The sequence below is a fragment of the Oryx dammah genome, unplaced genomic scaffold (assembly GCF_014754425.2).
Source record: "Oryx dammah isolate SB20612 unplaced genomic scaffold, SCBI_Odam_1.1 HiC_scaffold_27, whole genome shotgun sequence".
Taxonomy (NCBI): Eukaryota; Metazoa; Chordata; class Mammalia; order Artiodactyla; family Bovidae; genus Oryx; species Oryx dammah.
The window spans coordinates 135060735-135078615 of NW_024070211.1; the positions used below are offsets into that span (position 1 = coordinate 135060735).

General features: G+C 40.5%; 1 protein-coding gene across 1 annotated transcript in view; it reads left to right on the top strand.

Annotated features, from left to right (window-relative positions):
- Positions 1-9387: 9387 nt before the first annotated feature.
- The window catches only part of CYFIP1 (cytoplasmic FMR1 interacting protein 1), a 104193-nt gene continuing 95699 nt past the window's right edge, over positions 9388-17881 (top strand). The window contains exon 1 of the mRNA XM_040227900.1: positions 9388-9507. The gene's annotated coding sequence lies outside the window, so the exon portion shown is untranslated. The remainder of the gene's footprint in view (positions 9508-17881) is intronic.

Sequence of the window (17881 nt, forward strand, 5' to 3'; positions counted from 1 at the left end):
AAATCAAAACTACAATTAGATCTCACCTCATGCCTGTTAAATGACTAGCATTAAAAAGAAAAGAGATAACAATTGTTGGGAAGGACTCAGAGAAAAGGAAACCCTGGTGCACTGTTGATGGAAATGCAAATTGGTACAGCCAATATAGAAAACAGTATGGAGGTTTGTCAAAAAATTAAAAATACAACTACATTATTCAGCAATTCTACTTGTGGGTATATATTCAAAGAAATCAAATTACTATGTCAAAGAGGCATCTATAATAGCCAAGACATGGAAATGACCTAAGTGTACATCAAAAGATCAATGGATAAAGGAAATTATATATATATAATGGAACACTGTTCAGCAACAAAAAAAGAAAGAAGTCCTGCTCTTTGCAACAACATGGGTAAAACCTGAGGTCATTATGCTAAGTAAAATAAATCAGAATGAAAAAGACAAATATTTTATGATCTCTATTATATATGATATCAAAAAGAAACAAAAAATACAAGCAACAAACAAAAAGATCAGATTTGTGGTTACTAGAGGCAGGAACCTGGAGGTAGAGCAGTTGGATGGAAGTGATCAAAAGGTGCTTGAGATACATAAGTACTGGGGATGTAATGTACAACAGTTAACACTGCTGTTGGTATGTTTGAAAGTTGCTGCAAGAGTAAATCCTAAAAATTCCATCAGAAGGACCGTTTTTTTCTTTTTTGCAGCTGTGTGGGGAGATGGATATTAACTAAATCTATTGTGGTATCACTTTGCAGTACATTTGTGTTAAGCCGTTATGAGTTACACTTAAACACACACAAAGCTGAACGTCAGTTACGGGCTTCCCAGGCGGAGCAGTGGTAAAGAATCTGGTAAAGACGCAGGCGACAGGAGACGAGGGCTTGATCCCTGGGTCAGGAAGAAGCCCTGGAGGAGGAAATGGCAACCATTCCAGGGCTCTTGCCTGAAATATCCCATGGACAGAGGAGCCATGGGGTTGCAAAGAGTCAGTCATGACTGAGCACACACACATGTCAGTTATATCTCAGTAAAACTGAAAAAAATTGCCTGTCAATCCATGAAAGTGAGAGATGTTTTCATATATTTCCGTCTTTAATGTCTTTTGGCAACGTTTTGTTGTTCTAAATATATAAACTTTTTGTCTTTTTTTTTGTTTTGTTTAGTTTATTCCTAAGTATTTTATTCTTTTTGATGCTATTGTACTGGAATTGTTTTCTTAATTTCCTTACTGGATTGTTAGTGTATATAAATACAACTGACTTTTTAATGTGTTGATTTTATATCTTAAAACTTTCCTGACTTGGTTTATTACTTCTAACAGTTTTTTTTTTTTTTTAATGAGACCTTAGATTTTCTACAAGTAAGGTCATGTCATCTACAAACAGATGATTTTACCTCTTTTCCATTTTGGATACTTTTTTTTCTGCCTAACTGCTCTGAATAGGCCTTCCTATGTTAAACAGAAGTGATGAAAGTGGTTTATCCTTGAGAAAGTTTCCTGTACACTTGAGAAAAATGTGTGTTCTGCTGTTGTTGACTGGAGTGTTCTGTATATTTCTTTCAGATACAGTTGATTTCAAAAACTTGTTGCAGAACTTCCCTGGTGGTACAGTGGATAAGAATCTGCCTACCAATGCATGGGACACGGGTTAAATGCCTGGTCTGGGAAAATTCCACATGCTTCAGAGCAACAAAGCCCATGTGCCACAACTCTGGAAGGTCTTGTGCTCCGCAACAAGAGAAGTACTACAATGAAGAGTAGCTCCTACTCACTGTAACTAGAGAAAGCCCATGCAAAGCAATGGAGACCCAGTGCAAAAATAATTAAATAAAAGTTAAATCTTGTTACAAAGCTGCAGTAATTATGACATACAGTAAATCACAACACTGTGGTACTGGCATAAAGAAAGACAAACAGAGCACTGGAATAGAATAAAAATCCCATTAATAAGTCCTCACATACACGGTCAAAAGATATTTGACCAAATAAGGAAATAGAGTACTTTAACAATATGTCCTTCACATATTAATCATAGCTTTTAAAAAGCTCCAGATTGGATAATTCCAACATTCTTTCCATATCTGAGTCTTGTTTTGATGCTTGCTTGATCTCTTCAAACTGTTTTGTCTTTTTGTTTGTTTTTTACCTTTTACTTGTGCGTGTGTGTATATATATATATATGCACCTAAAAGATAAGAATTATGCTTTATTCAGCAGTCATACTGAGGACTTCAACTCTGACAGGCAGCATTTCAAGTAACCCCAAGAAAACTGCTCCAAGGAGAACAGAGGTGAGCTAAGATATATAGGAGTTTTGCAGCAAAGGGTTGGTAGTAAGAACAAAAGACTACTGTTAATAAAAGAAAACTAGATATCTCAAGTTAAGGAATTTAGTGTTTTTCTACACACGAGCAGATGCAAGAGTCTGAGCTCACTGAAGTCGTTCCTTTGATATGCGCCTCAGCTCTCTGGGGCCAGGATCCTGTTTTCACATTTGCAGTTCCTCAGGGCTCACCATCTGGAGTGACTGCAGTACAATGGCTGTTAGATGACAGGTATGCTTTACTCCCTGAGTTCCCTCAGGGCCCACCAGCTCACTGTGGGAGGACTGCAATTGTTGATGACTGTGACATCCTTTGTTTACTGATATGGCAGGCAATATTTTATTTCTCATAGTATACCTTGTGATTTTTGTTGAAAGACAAAAACAATGTACTAGATAAAACAATCTGTGGTGAATAGGCATTTACTGATGTGATGGTAAGGTGTAGATGGAGGGGTAGTAGTCCACAGACCATGAAATACTAGTCCTCAGTCTTTTAGGGAGACTGTTCCCCTGAGCTGTGAACTTCGCAAGTGTTTCTCAGCTTTTCCCCTCCTTTAGATGGAAGAGGGTGTCTGGAGGGGCTGGCATTATTTCCCTTCATCCAGGTGGCTTTTGCTCTGAAAAATCTCCAGTAAATTAGGGTTGTTGAGACAGTTGTTGAGGTGTTGTTGAGATAGCTCTCTTTAGGGCAGGCTTTGTTAGGAACAGAATGCTCTGGTTTATTTCAAAATGGTTCCTTTCCCCCTCCCTCTGCTGAAATCACAAGAGGACTTTTTTTCCTCTAATTCTTACTATAAGTAACTGGTAAGGCTCCTGGAGATAAAACTCAAAAAATTACAAGCACACCATCTAAGAACGGTCCCCTCTGGAGTTTTTAACTCTCAAACTTTTCCACACTGAGCCTCCAGCAATTCATCAGTTTCAGTTTAGGTTTCCTATTCTGATACTCTCTCCCACAGAAGTTTCTGTTCGTGGGTTTCTGCTTTGGTGTGTTTTGATTCTCTGAGTCTGCTGGTTTGTCTGTCTGATTTATGGGTCAGCAATATGCCCTGTGACCTCACTTCTTTAATGGATCTAATAAGATTTGCTGATTTTTGGTCCATTTAGCTTGTTAGAACACCGTGACAATTTCATGCTCTAGATATGCTAGACCAGAAACTGGATCTCCATAATTTCTCTCTCATAGATGTTTTCATTTTGTTTATATATTGACTTCCTCATTTCCTTAGTTTTCTGTATGTGTTACAACTTAAGTCATCAAGCTGAATCATTAAGAAAATTGTTTCAAAGTATTTGTCAAGTAAACTCAAAGGCTTTCTTTGGGTTCATTTTCTGAAGATTTATTTTGCTTCTTTGAATGGGTCATATGTCTGTTGAAAATCAAGCATTGGACAACCAGGAACCTCTCCCAGCCTTTGCAGCCTGACTGTGCAGAAGTCAGTCCCCTAATCAATGCAGTATGAGAGCTAGAGTCTTCTCGGGGCTTTTGGGCACTGCACCTTCCTTGGGCCTGTGTGTGTGCTTTCCCCTACCCTTAATTCCTCTGCATATACAGCTGCTTTTCAAAGTATGTTATGTCCCTAAGAGTCTCGGCCTTCTTCTTAGGGCCTTGGATGTTCAGTCGTACTTCTCTACTCACAGGTGCACATAGGTCAGAAATGCCCCTGCAGCATTCACCATGCCCTGGCACCACACTGCGGTCATGAGCCTCCAGTCCCGTACCCAAGTTAATCCACTATTCCTGTCAGCACTCTGAGTCAGCACTCTGACACAAAACCAGTCCCTCCAACAACCCCCAGACAAGTTGAAGCATTGTAGACAACTTCCTTTCACTCTAAGGGAGGGATCAGGAATTAAGTGACTTCCTCTATCTGTAGCATGCCTTTGTTGGGGGTGGGCAAGGGTGATTGCAAATGCCGTGAGAGTTTTGTCTGGAATGTTTTGAGCGCTGCTGTTTCTTGGTTAGGCATTCATTTGGCTGCTGCAGATCTTTTAACTGGTTTCTAGAGTTCTCAGAAAGCTACTGAGGTCAGTATGATGTTTACTTGATGTTTCTATGAAGAAATGAGGACCTGGAGCTTCGTATTCTTCTTTCTTGATCACATCAACCAATATTATCTTTTGTACCTGGTAAAATTTCTTTGTGATAATACTTGGACAGTAATTCTTTCCCTTTTAATATTAATATTCCATTTTACAAATATACAACAATTTGTTTATCCACTTTTCTAATTATATTCTTTGAGTTGTTTCTAGTTTTTTGCTCTTATGATTGATTACTCAGGTACAAACCATTGTGTGGATATAAATTTTCTTTTCTTGGGTAAATATATACAAGTAGGATTATGCTGTATACCATATGTATATGCTATGTGGCATATATATATATATATATATATGTAACTTGATAAGAGACTTCCAAAGTAGTTTCTTCTTTGAAGTGAAGTGAAGTGAAGTCGCTCAGTCATGTCCGACTCTTTGTGACCCCATGGACTGTAGCCTACCAGGCTCCTCCCTCCATGGGATTCTCCAGGCAAGAATACTGGAGTGGGTTGCCCTTTTCTTCTCCAGGGGATCTTCCCGACCCAGGGATCGAACTCAGGTCTCCAGCATTCCAGGCAGACGCTTTAACCTCTGAGCCACCAGGGAAGCCCCAAGTGTCCTATTTTTGTTGGGTTGGCATTTTATTGTTGATTTGTAGGGGTTCTTTGCATATTCTGGAATCAGTTGTCTGTGTGCCAAGACTGTCTTCAAAACTGGCATTTCACTGTCTTAACATTGTCTTTTGGTAAGAAGTTTTAAAATTTCTGACCAAATCAGTTATCACTTTTTTTAAAAAGTACTGACCAAAGAGATTAGTACATTTTGTCTTCTAAGACATCTTTTCCCACCTATATTCTAAGGTTGTAAAATTACTTTTTAGTTTCCTTCTAGAAACTTTGTATCTTTAGCTTTCATGTTTAGGTCTATGATCCATATCAAATTAATTTTTGTGTATGATGTGGGCAAGGAGATCAACTTTTTCCACATAGTTATACAATTACTCAGCACCATTTAAAATATTTCCCTTTGTCCATTGAATTCCTTTGGTATGTTTATTAAAACTCAACTGACTATAGAGATGTGGTCTTGTCAATCTGTTTGGGCAGAATATCATAGACTGGGTAGCTTACAAACTACAGAAATTTATTTCTCACAGAGTCTGGAGGCTGGGAAGTCCAAAAGCAAGGTGCTGGAAGATTTGATGACTGGTGAGAGCCTACATTCTGCTTCACAGACCTGTAACCTCACATAGTGGGAGAGATGAAGAATCTTTCTGGGGTTTCTTTTCTACAGGAACTAATGCTATTTGTGAGGGCTCTATTCTCTTTACATATTCACTTTCCAAATACCAGCACATTGGGATATTAAGTTTCAACATATGAATTTTGAGGAGACACAAATGATAGGGACAAAGTAAGTAATGAAATAGTTAATCTCCCTAGAGGACTGTAAGTAAAGAAAAAAGCATGGGAGACCCCTGCAAGTTAAGTGAAAAGTGAAAGTCGCTCGGTTGTGTCTGACTCTTTGCTACCCCATGGACTGTAGCCCGTCAGGCTCCTCTGCCCATGGAATTCTCCAGACAGAATACTGGAGTGGGTAGCCATTCCCTTCTCTAGGGGATCCTACCAACCCAGGGACCTAACCCAGGTCTCCCACACTGTGGGCAGATTCTTTACCATCTGAGCCACCAGGGAAGCCCCTCTGTAAGTTAATGATCACTCAAGAAACAGGTTTCCTTAACCACAAAACCAAGCAGGCTTCTTAAGCAGCAAAACCATGCAATAGAAGCATGAGACAAAAACAATAAAACAGTGATGGCATGAGACCCACATTTTGTCCTGTGAGCTCAGTAAGTTAATGATCCTTAAAACATGCTCTTTGCACAATTTTTTTTTAAAAAGTTATGGAAAAGTGAGATTTCAAAGTGAAACACCATTACTGTACTGAGACATGAAATGATATTCCCTAGTGCCATGACAGTCCTGGCTTGACCATGTAGGGACAAGAAAACTTTTTTGCCCAACATGGAGAAGGAGCTAACGATGGAAGTTTGACTTCTACTCAAGAATAAGGAAGAATGTGGTCTCCCTCCCCTACTTTCCTCTGATTATGAAACTGTAGCCCACTTCCAGAGGATCTTCCCGGCCCAGGGATCGAACCCAGGTCTCCCTCACTGTAGGCAGACGCTTTACCATCTGAGCCACCAGGGAAGTTAGGAAAGCCCCTGTTAATCCCAGACTCCTAATTTATCCCTGTGGGGCGGAGGTGGATATTCTTATTTGTTCATCTGTTTTGTAGTTTATTGACTTCTGTTCTTATCTTTATTACCTTTTTACTTATACTTTCTTTGGATTTAATTTGCTTCTGTTTTTCTAACTTTTTTGAGGTAGAAGTTAAGGTAATTGATTTTAAACTTTTCTGGTTTTTTACTATGTGTATTTGATATATTAACTTTTCTTCTGAGCATTCATTTAGCTGCCTCTCACAAATTTTTTTTTTCATCATTATTTAGTTCAATATATTTTCCAATTTCCATTGTGATTTCTTTTTTGATCAAAAGAATATTTAGAAGTGTATTATTTAGTTATCTAATATTTGGGCAGGGACTTCCCTGGTGGCTGGAGAAGGAAATGGCAATCCACTCCAGTACTATTGCTTGGAAAATCCCATGGACAGAGGAGCTTGGTAGGCTACAGTCCATGGGGTCACAGAGTCAGACACGACTGAGCAACTTCACTCACTCAGTATTTGGGCATTAAAAAGTTATCTTGGACTTCTCTGGTGGTACAGTGGATAAGAATCCACCTGGCAATGCAGGGGACATGGGTTTGATCCCTGGTCCATGAAGATTCCACATGCCCCAGAGTAATAAAGCCCATGCACCACAGCTACTGAGCCTACTCTGGAGCCAAGCTGCAGAAACTGAGCTTGTGTGCCGCAACCACTGACGCCCAGTGCCTAGAGCCCATGTTCCTCAACAAGAGAAGCCACTGCAATGAGAAGCCATGAATTGCAAGGAAGGCCCAGCACAGCTAAAGAATAAAATAAATAAATAAAATATAGTTTTGAAGTTTTATTTTTATTGCATTTTCGTTTAATTTCGTGATGGTCAGAGAAAGTTCTGTTTGATATCAACACTTTGACATCTATTGAGATTTGTTTTACTTCCTAATATATACTTTGTGCATGATACGTGAAAATTTTAATTCTTCTCAAGTAATACTTTGAGGGTTCAGCATAAATATTTTGAACATGTCATCAAATACAACATATTTTGTGTTTTGTTTTGTGAGGCTTAAGGGTAAATCAGTCAACCGTTTTAAAATTTTTCTGTACTTATTTTGATGTCTGCCTGTCACATCACTTCCTGAGAGGGGTGTTAAATCTCTAATTGTGAGTATCTATATGCCTGTTTCTTCTTCTGACTCTATCAATTTTTCACAGCTTATTTGGTACATACACTTTAAAAATTGTCATTTTTTTTTCTGAATTAATTGACCCGTTTATCTTTACCCAATGTCCCTTTTAATTTCTGGTCATGCTCCTTGTCTTTAGGTCTACTTTGATATTAGTATAGTCACTGACTTTTTTTTTTTTTTTCCACAGGACGCAGATTCTCCAATTTGGATCCTGGACAGACTGATTTATGGTTAGCATGGGCATGGTAGATGGTTTTTCCTCTTTTAAAATTTCAACCTCTTTGTGTCCTCATACTTAAGGTATGTTTCTTTTAAACAGCCATGTGTTTAGGCTCTGTTTTTATCCAATGTGACAATTTTTTTGGAGTGTTTAGTTCATTTAGTTTAATGTAATTACTAATACAGTTGGATTTGAGTCTAACTGCTTGCTCTTTGTTTCCTATGTGCTATTTGCTCCTTCTTTGCTTTCTTCAGATTTATATTTTAGCATTCCATTTAATTTTCTCTCTCGGATTTTTTAATTGCTTATTTTTCATTAATCGCTCTAGGGGATGACAGTATTTTTAAATTATCACACTATACCTTGAATATGTATTTCACCACTTCACTTACAGTATAAAACAAAAAACAAAACAGCCCTTGGGAATTTAAGGCTCAGCCCTGGGCTGAAAATGTGTGGACTAGCTGGGAACCAGAAAGTCACTCAAAACCCATGTTTTGGAGTGAGGGACCTCCAGGAGCTTCTAGAAAAAGTAGTCTCCGAATATTTAGACAACTGGTAGATTTTGGTTTGGTCAGGATTCATTTGTTGTACCTTTGCATCATCTAGAAGACAGCCAGGAGGTAATGTAACTTCTTGTGGCTTTCAAAGGCTAATGGCCTGATACCTGTTGGGAAGGTGGTGGTGGTGATGGGGCGCGGGGGTAGTTTAGGGAAAAATTTCTCCCAAACATGCTTGTGACAAGCTTACTCCACTTGGCCTCCCTCAAGATTGTTTGGGGACTAGTTCGTCAGATTTCTGCTCTCAGCCATTCCCACAAATCTGCGCACGCCTTTGCCCCTGGCTCAGAGGGGACACACGATCACTTCAGAGGCCAAACAGGATCATTTTCTCCCGGTTGGCCGGGGTCTGGCAGCGAGTCCCAGTCGCACCTCGCACCTGGCCGCTTGCAGGCTCCCGCCCGCGGAGCTCAGGTGTGAGTACCTCCTCCTCGGTGGTGGGGCGCCAGGCCGTCGCGCTGGGCGTCCCCCTAAGTTCCTTCTGCGGCTCGTCTCACTTGCCGCCCTGATCTCACGGAGGCCCGGGACAGGGTGCGCCTCCGCGCTCTTTTTACGGCCCAAGCTGGGCGATTCCCTCTGGGAAGCCCCCACCTCCCTCCCTCCCGCGGCCCCGAGGACGGGCTGCGGTCACCTAGGCCGGCAGGTGGCCCTCGAGATTCCCTTCCCTGAGGAGCATTTTCGACAGCCAGAGGGGCCTGTGTCCCCCGGGGCCGCGGGAAGAGCACAGCGCCCAAGAGCGAGCCGACTGGCCGAGGGCCGGGAGCGGAGGGAGGAGCGCCAGGAGGAAGGGGCCGAGCCGGGAGAGCCCCCGCCCCGGGAGGAAGGGGAGGAGGCCGGGTGTTTCCTGGCGCATTCCCGGCCCGCCCGAGTGACTCACTCGGCCAGGAAACTCCCAGCGCCCGCCCGGGACCCCCGAGCGGCCGCCGCGGACCCAGGTGAGGAGCGCCGCGGCCCCCTGCCCGCCCCGCGCCCCCGTTGGGACCGCGGCCCGCCCTCGGAGCCTGGCCGGCCGGGAGCTGGGAGGTGGCGGGGTCGGACCGGGGCCCCTCCGGCAGCCGGGACTTGGACCTCCGCGGCGCGGCCTCTCGGGCCGCGCGGCCTCCGGGATCACTCCGGCCTCGGAGTCGCGAAGCCATTGCCCCGCGCCCCTGGCCGCGACGGAGTTCCAATGGGGAGGGTCCATCGGGATTTTGCAGTTATTGTTTGAAAGTACGGAGCAGGCGGTTTGTACTGAGGTCGTGCTTTGTGCCCCTCTCTGAGGGGAGGAGAGACTGACCAAGCGAGACCATTTTGCAGATTCTTGGAGAGAGGAGTTTGGGGCTTTGTTAAGGAGCCGGGATTGTTACGTGGGCAGCGCGGTTCAACACAGCCAGATTGAGTTGTATATTTTAAGCCTCAAATGCGTGCTCCTAATTCGCAGCGCTTGGTGGGTGGGAGAATAATTTGGAAATGGGGTTTAAGAAGCGCTTTCTAAGCCGAGAGAGGCCTCCGGAGCACGTCCACCCTAGCGTTATGTCTGAACGGCCGGATAGCGATTGCTTTTGAAGCCGGGTGTTGGACGGTCTACGCTGCCGTGGGAGTCTGAGACTTGGGAGTTTCCTGTTCCAGGAGTAGAGAGAGGGTGCTGTGCGCCGCGCCGCTCAGTGTTTTGTCAGAGCTTGGTGAGTTGGGTGGTATTTCTTGGCCATTGTCAACGTGATTCCGTCAATGACCCGTGATCGAAGCAGCAGCGTTCTCGGTGTTGTAGCTCAGGTTGCTGTGCTTGACAATTCACCAGCAGCTCCAGCGGCTCCGGGCTCGTGCTGGAAAATCCTGCTCGGCTGCTGCTCGGCCTGTGAAGCTGCGCGCCGGTGCCTAACCTCCCTTTTTCCTGAAGGCCTTCAGTGGTTTTTCGAGTAAAGCGCAGATCTACCCGTGCTAAGCCTGAAGAAAATAATCAAGTTTTAAATGAATGTGGGCCACGACACGTTTGCATTTGTGGGAATTCACTTAGGAAGATGGTGCAAAACACTGTCTTCACTCAGCGGCATCTCTGTGCCAGAGGTGAACAGGGAAATGAGGAAAACATTGCCGGTATTAAAATATACATTTGTGTGCTCATATGTCCCTCAGAGAAAAGTAACTCGCAAAGCGGTTTTGTGTGTTTATTTAAATTTATTTTAAGTTGACATATAGTAATATTGACTTTATGATAAACAGTCTGAATTTTAACAAACTCTTAGTGTCTTACAACCACAGTCAAGATACAGAGCAGTTTTATCACCCCCTAAACTCCTTTCTGTCCTTTTGTAGGCAACTCCATTTTCCATTCCTGACCCTTGATCTGCTCTCCATTCCTACAGTTTTGCTTTTTACAGAATGTCATACGTGGTTTTTGAGTTTGGTTATTTCACTCAGCGTACACATTTGCGATTCATCCATACTCTAGTTTGTCCCTGAGGGGTAAAGGCATTAAAGTTTAAAACGTGTGCCTCTAGGATACAACCTGAGCTATTCAAATAACACTTTTAATTCATGAGAAGAATTACAGCACCTAAGCTTGTTAAAAAGTCAAACAGTGCTCCGCTACATGTATTGAAAGTGAAATTCCCTAAGCCTCTCTTAGTATGTAGCCTTTTCTGTGCACAGGTTTTATTTATGTGTATGTTCTTTTTGTGACAGCGAGATTATATTGCATGTATTGTACCTTTTCACTTAATGTTCTTGGATTATTTAAAGATATTGGAAATATTAACATGTTGACATATATTGGCATATATACTATATATACACACAGATATTCTTCATTCCTTTTAATGACTGTATACTATAGTGCTTTGTGGTTAGATGTATGATAATTTATTTGATCAGCCCCTAGTTAACTGACATTAGTTTGCATTTGTCACCATCATATTCTGGGAAAGATTGAGGGCAGGAGGAGAAGGGGACGACAGAGGATGAGATGGTTAGATGGCATCACTGACTTGATGGACATGAGTTTGAGCAAGCTCTGGGAGTTGGTGATGGACAGGGAAGCCTGGCGTGCTGCAGTCCATGGGGTCGCAAAGAGTCAGACATGACTGAAAACTGAACTGAACTACCATATTCAGTGCTGTGTCTGTATCTTTATGTATATACTCAGATTTATCATTCTGGAAGTGAATGAGGGTTTAAATAAAAGCTAATGTATCTTTTAAGTTGGCTTAAAACTCAGCATTCAAAAAACTAAGATCATGGCATCTGGTCCCATCACTTCATGGCTAATAGATGGGGGGAAAATTGGAAACAGTGGCAGATTTTCTTTTCTTGGGCTCCAGAATCACTTAAGATGGTGACTGCAGCCATGAAATTAAAAGACGCTTGCTCCTTGGAAGAAAAGCTATGACAAACCTGGACAGAGTATTAAAAAAAAAAAGCAGAGACATCACTTTGCTGACAGAGGCAAAGCTGTGGTTTTTCCAGTAGTCATGTACAGTTGTGAGAACTGGACCATAAAGAAGGCTGAGCACTGAAGAACTGATGCTTTTGAAATGTGCTGGAGAAGACTCTTGAGTGTCCCTTGAACAGCAAGGAGACCAGACCAGTCAGTCCTAAAGGAAGTCAATCCTGAATACTCATTGGAAGGACTGATGCTGAAATTGAAGCTCCAGTACTTTGGCTACCTGATGTGAAGAGCCTACTGATTGGAAAAGACTGATTCTGGGAAAGATTGAGGGCAGGAGGAGAAGGGGGCAACAGAGGATGTGATGGTTGGATGGCATCATCGACTCAATGGACATGAGTTTGAGCAAATTCCGGGAGATAGTGAAGGACAGGGCAGCCTGGCATGCTTCAGTCCATGGCATTGCAAAGAGTCGAACACAATTTAGCAACTGAACAACAGCAACATTTCTTGAGTACTTACTTTGCTTCAGTGTTGTTTTGTGTGCGTGCATGTTAAGGCACTTCAGTCATGTCTGACTCTTTGCAACCCATGGACTGTAGCCTGCCAGGCTCCTCTTCCATGGAATTGTCCAGGTGAGAACATTGGAGTGGGTTGCCATGCCCTGCTCCAGGAGATCTTACCAACCCAAGAATGGAACCCGTGTTTCTTATGTCTTTTGCATTGGCAGGCAGGTTTTTTACCTCTAGCGCCATCTGGGATGCCCCAGCATTGTTGTAGGCTAGGATTACTTTTCCTGTAAAGGTCCAAATAGTGATTATGTACAACTCTGCAGGCCATATCGTTTCTGTCACAGCCTCCCCAGTTTCACTACTGTAGCATGAAGTCAGCATGGACAACTTGTAGTGAATGATTGAGGCTGTATTCCAGTAAAACTTTACTTATGGAACAAACCGTAGGCTGTAGTTTGCTAACTCTTGAGTACTTTACATACTAACTATTCTCACAACCCTCAAAGATAGGTACAATTATTATTCTCACTTTATGGATGAGGAAAATGACAAAGAAGTTAAGTGTGTGCCTGGTAAATGTCTGGGGCCTTCTCTGGTGGTCCAGTGGCTGACTCCTCGCTCCCAATGCAGGGGCCCAGGGTTCGATCCCTGGTCAGGAAACTACATCCTATATACTTCAAGTAAGAGTTCACATGCCACAACTGTTAATACGACCCAACACAGCCAAATAAATAAATAAATAATTTTTTTTTTAAAGTTAGCATGCCTGATAAGAGCCAGACTTTTGAATCCAGCCTTCTGACTAGTAAGTTAAAAACTAGAAAGAAGCTGCCAAAGATGCTTTCTCCAAAATATTAGCCCTTGGAACCCGACCCTCATACACTTACTGAATCACTCACTGATGATTTTTTGAAGGCACTGTGCTTGCTCAGGTGCCACTCCAGGGTCACTGCCTCTACTCTTCTGTCGGGCCAGTGTTCCCTCAGCCCCTCTCAGTGTGTGACAGTCTTGTGTCTTGGCTTTTGATCTGTGTTTTAATAGTTCTAGTTTATAGAGGGGTCAGCTCAGGCAGCACCTGGGACTTTGGCAAGTGAGATCAAGTTGGGTCCTGGCAAAGCTACTATATATGTCTGCTATGATATGATCACCTGAGCCCTGATAGATATTTTGGCTGAACTACCTTTGACCATTTTTCTTCTTTGGTAACATGGAAAAAGCACCTATTAGATTGTTACTAAGATCAAAGGAGATAGTATATATAGGAATGTATTGTTAATATTCATACTTTGGCTTCTAAAGCTTTTATATATCTTGTCCTAGCTCTTCATAATTTTTGCAACCAAAGGAGTAGAGCATGGATTAATAACATATATATAATAATTAAAAAACTTTATTTTAGCCAGGGCAATAAGGTCAGAAAAATAAATAAAAGGCAGATTGGAATGAGAATTGTCCCTTTTTGCAGATGGTTATCGACATAGAAAATCCAAGGAATCTATGAAAAAACTATCAGAATTAGTATGTGAAGTTAATAAGGTCACAAAATACAGTCAGTGCATGTAAATCAGTCTTATTTCTGTATACCAACAGTGTGGAATTAGAAAGTAAAATGTTTAAAAATAACCATTTTCAGCAGCTTCAAAAAATCAGATACTTAGATATAAATTTAATAAAACACATACAGGATCAATAAGCTGAAAACTGCAAAATGCTAATGAGTGAATCAAAGATCATGTAAATAAAGGAAGAGGCATGTATGGGCATGAGTTGAAATACTCAACATAGTAAAGATGTCACTTCCCTCCAACTTGATCTATAGGTTTAACACAAAGCAGTAAAATATTGCAGCAAGAAAATATCTCAACTTTATATTGAGGTACAATGTACATACCATAAAATTACCTTCTTTAAGTGTGCAGTGATTTTTAGTAGATTTATGGAATTGAACAGCACCATCATAACATACATATCACTCCAAAAAGATCGCTCATGACCTTTTACAGTTAATCTCCGTTCCTAGCCCCTATTCCTGCTAATCACTAACTTGCTTTCTTTCATAGATCTGCCATTTCTGGACATTTAATATAAATGAAAGTGTACAATTTGTGTTCTTTATGTGTAACTTTCTTCACTTAGCATAATGTTTTTGGAGTTTATTTCTGGTCTAGTATGTACCAGCATTTCATTCCTTTCTTGTTGCATTGTATTCCATTGAATGGATACATCACATTTTGTTGAACCATTCATTAGATTCATTTATTTTTTTTGCCTGTTATGAATAACTGCTGCTATGAAGACTCATGTTCAAGTCTTTATGCAGGCCTATGTTATAATATCTTTTTGATAGAAATCTAGAAATGTTCTTGCTGGGTCATAAGATATTTTTGTTTAGTTGTTAGAAATCACAGCAGATTGTTTTTATAGACAAAAGACAAATTAACCCTAACATTTCTATGAAGGGGGAAATAAACTGCAGTAGCTGAAAAAATGTTAAAAAAAAATAAATTGGGGAGATATTGCCCGATTTTTTTTTTTACTATAATAAAATATAAATAGCTTAAAATTTACTATTTTAATCATTTTAAATGTACAGTTCAGTAGCATTAGGTACATTTACATTGTTGTACAGTCATCACCACCATCCATCCCCTAAACTCTGTTTTCATCCTAAACTGAACCTCTGTACTTATTTATTTATTTTATTGAAGTGTAGTTATTTACAATGTTTCTGATATACAAAGTGATTCCACCTTTTTTGTGTGTGTGTGTGTATATATATGTGTGTGTATATATATGTGTGTGTATATATATGTGTGTATATATATATATGTGTATATATATGTGTGTGTGTGTATATATATATATACACCTACACACATATACATACCTACACAGGTCTTTTTTTTTTCAGATTTTTCAATCTATCAAATTATTATAAGATATGTAATATATTTCCCTGTGCTATACAGTAGGTCCTTGTTTATTTTATATATAGTAGTGTATATCTGTTCATCTCAAATGCCTAATTTATCTCTTCCCCCCTTACCCTTTAGTAACCATAAGTTTGTTTTCTATGTCTGTGTCTTTACCCATTTAAATACTAACTCCATTTTCTCATTCCTCTAGCTCCTAGTAGCAACCATTCTACTTCCTGTCTATGAACTTGACTATTCCAGACAGCAATTAAGCACTGCTATGGCTTAATATGGGAGAAGGCAATGGCACCCCACTCCAGTATTCTTTCCTGGAAAATCCCATGGATGGAGGAGCCTGGTGGGCTGCAGTCCATGGGGTCGCTAAGTCAGACATGACTGAGCAGCTTCACTTTCACCTTTCGCTTTCGTGCATTGGAGAAGGAAATGGCAACCCACTCCAGTGTTCTTGCCTGGAGAATCCCAGGGACGGGGGAGCCTGGTGGGCTGCTGTCTATGGGGTCGCACAGAGTCGGACACGACTGAAGTGACTTAGCAAAAAAAAATGGCTTAATATAACTATGAACATTGGTGTATCTTATTGAGATGCTGTTTTCAGTTCTCTTGGTTATATACCCAGAACTGGTATTGCTGGGTTATGTGGTAATTAAATGTTTCATTTCTTTCCTTAGCAGCTTCACCAGCATTTCTGTATTCCAGCAATGCACAGGGATTGTAATTTCTTCACATCCTCTCCAGCACTTGTTATTTTCCTTTTTAAAAAAAATAATAACCACCTTAATGGGCATGAAATAGTGTTTCATTCCAGTTTTGATTTGCATTTCCCTAATGATTAATGGTGTTGAGCATCTCTTCATGTATTTGTCATTTGTGTATCTTCTTTAGAGAAATATCTGTTCAAATCCTGTGTCCATTTTTTAATCTTTTTATTTTTCATGTTGAGTTGTAGGAGTTCTTTATACATTTTGGATAGCAATCCCTTGTCAGATACACGATTTGCAAATATTTTCTCCCATTCGTAGGTCTTTTAACTTTCTTGATAGTGTCCTTGGTGCACAAAAATTTTTATTTTTATTTTTTTTAATTTTATTTATTTATTTATTTATTTTTAATTTTTACTTTACAATTCTGTATTGGAATTTTCATGTCTAGCTTATCTACTTTTTCTTTTGTTGCTACTGCTTTTGGTGTCATATCCAAGAAATCATTGCCACATTGAGTGTCATGAAGCTTTTCTTATATGTTTTCTTCCTAGAGTTTTATAATTTTAGTTCTTCTTTGTAGGTGTTTTGTTCATTTGAGTTAATTTTTGTATATAGTGTGAGGTGATGGTCCAGTTTAATTCTTTTGCATGTGGATATCCAGTTACTCCAGCACAATTTGTTCAAGACAGTCTTGGGCTTCCTTGGTGGCTCAGTGGTAAAGAATCCGCCTACCAGTGGAGGAGACATGGGTTCGATCCCAGGTCCAGGAAGGTCCCACATGCTGCAGAGCAGCTAGGCCCATGCGGCACAAGTATTTAGCCTGTGCCCTAGAGCCCACGGGAGCTGCAGCTACTGACCCCATATGCTGAAACTGTTGAAGCCTGCAAGCTCTAGAGCCCATGTGTCACAACAAGAGAAGTCACGGCAGTGAGAACCCCTCGCACCACAACTAGAGAATTGACTCGTTCTCTGTAACTAGAGAAGAATTCTGTGCAGCAATGAAAACCCAGAACAGGCAAAAATTAAAAAAAAAAAGAGAGAAGGTCCTTTTTTCAGTGAATGGTCTTGACACCCTTGTTGAAAATCATTTGCTCACATACACAAGCAAGGGTTTATTTCTGGGCTCTTTATTCAGTTTCATTGGTCAATGTGTCAGTCTTTATGCCAATATCACAGTTTTGATTATTATAACTTTATAGTAAGTTTTGAAATCAGTAAAAGACTTTCAGGTTTGCTGTTCTCTATCAAGATTGTTTTGGCTATTCTGGGTTTTTTTTGAGATTCCATATTATTTTAAGATGAGTTTTTCTATTGCAAAAAAAAATGCTGTTAGAATTTTGATGGGGATTACATTGAATTTGAGGATAGCTTGGATTATACTGACATCTTTTTTTTTTTTTTTTGGTTGCATCACGCTGCTTAGGGGATCTTAGTTCCCCAACCAGGGATCAAACCCAACCCCCTGTCAGGGAGAACAAGGACTCCCACCACCAGGGAATTTTGTATATTGTTATCTTAACAGTATTAAGTCTTCCAGTTCATGAACATGGAATATCTTTCCATTTATTTGTGTCTTTAATTTCTTTAATCAGTGTTTTGTAATTTTTAGTGTATGAATCACTCACCTCCTTAGTTAAATTTATTCTTAAATTTATTTTCTTTTTAATGCTATTGTAAATGGGATTGTTTCCTTAATATTCTTTTTGGAACATTTATTGCTAATGTATAGACATGCAGCTGATTTTTGTGTGTTGCTTTTGTATCCTGTAGCTTTGCTGAATTCATCTATTAGCTCTAAC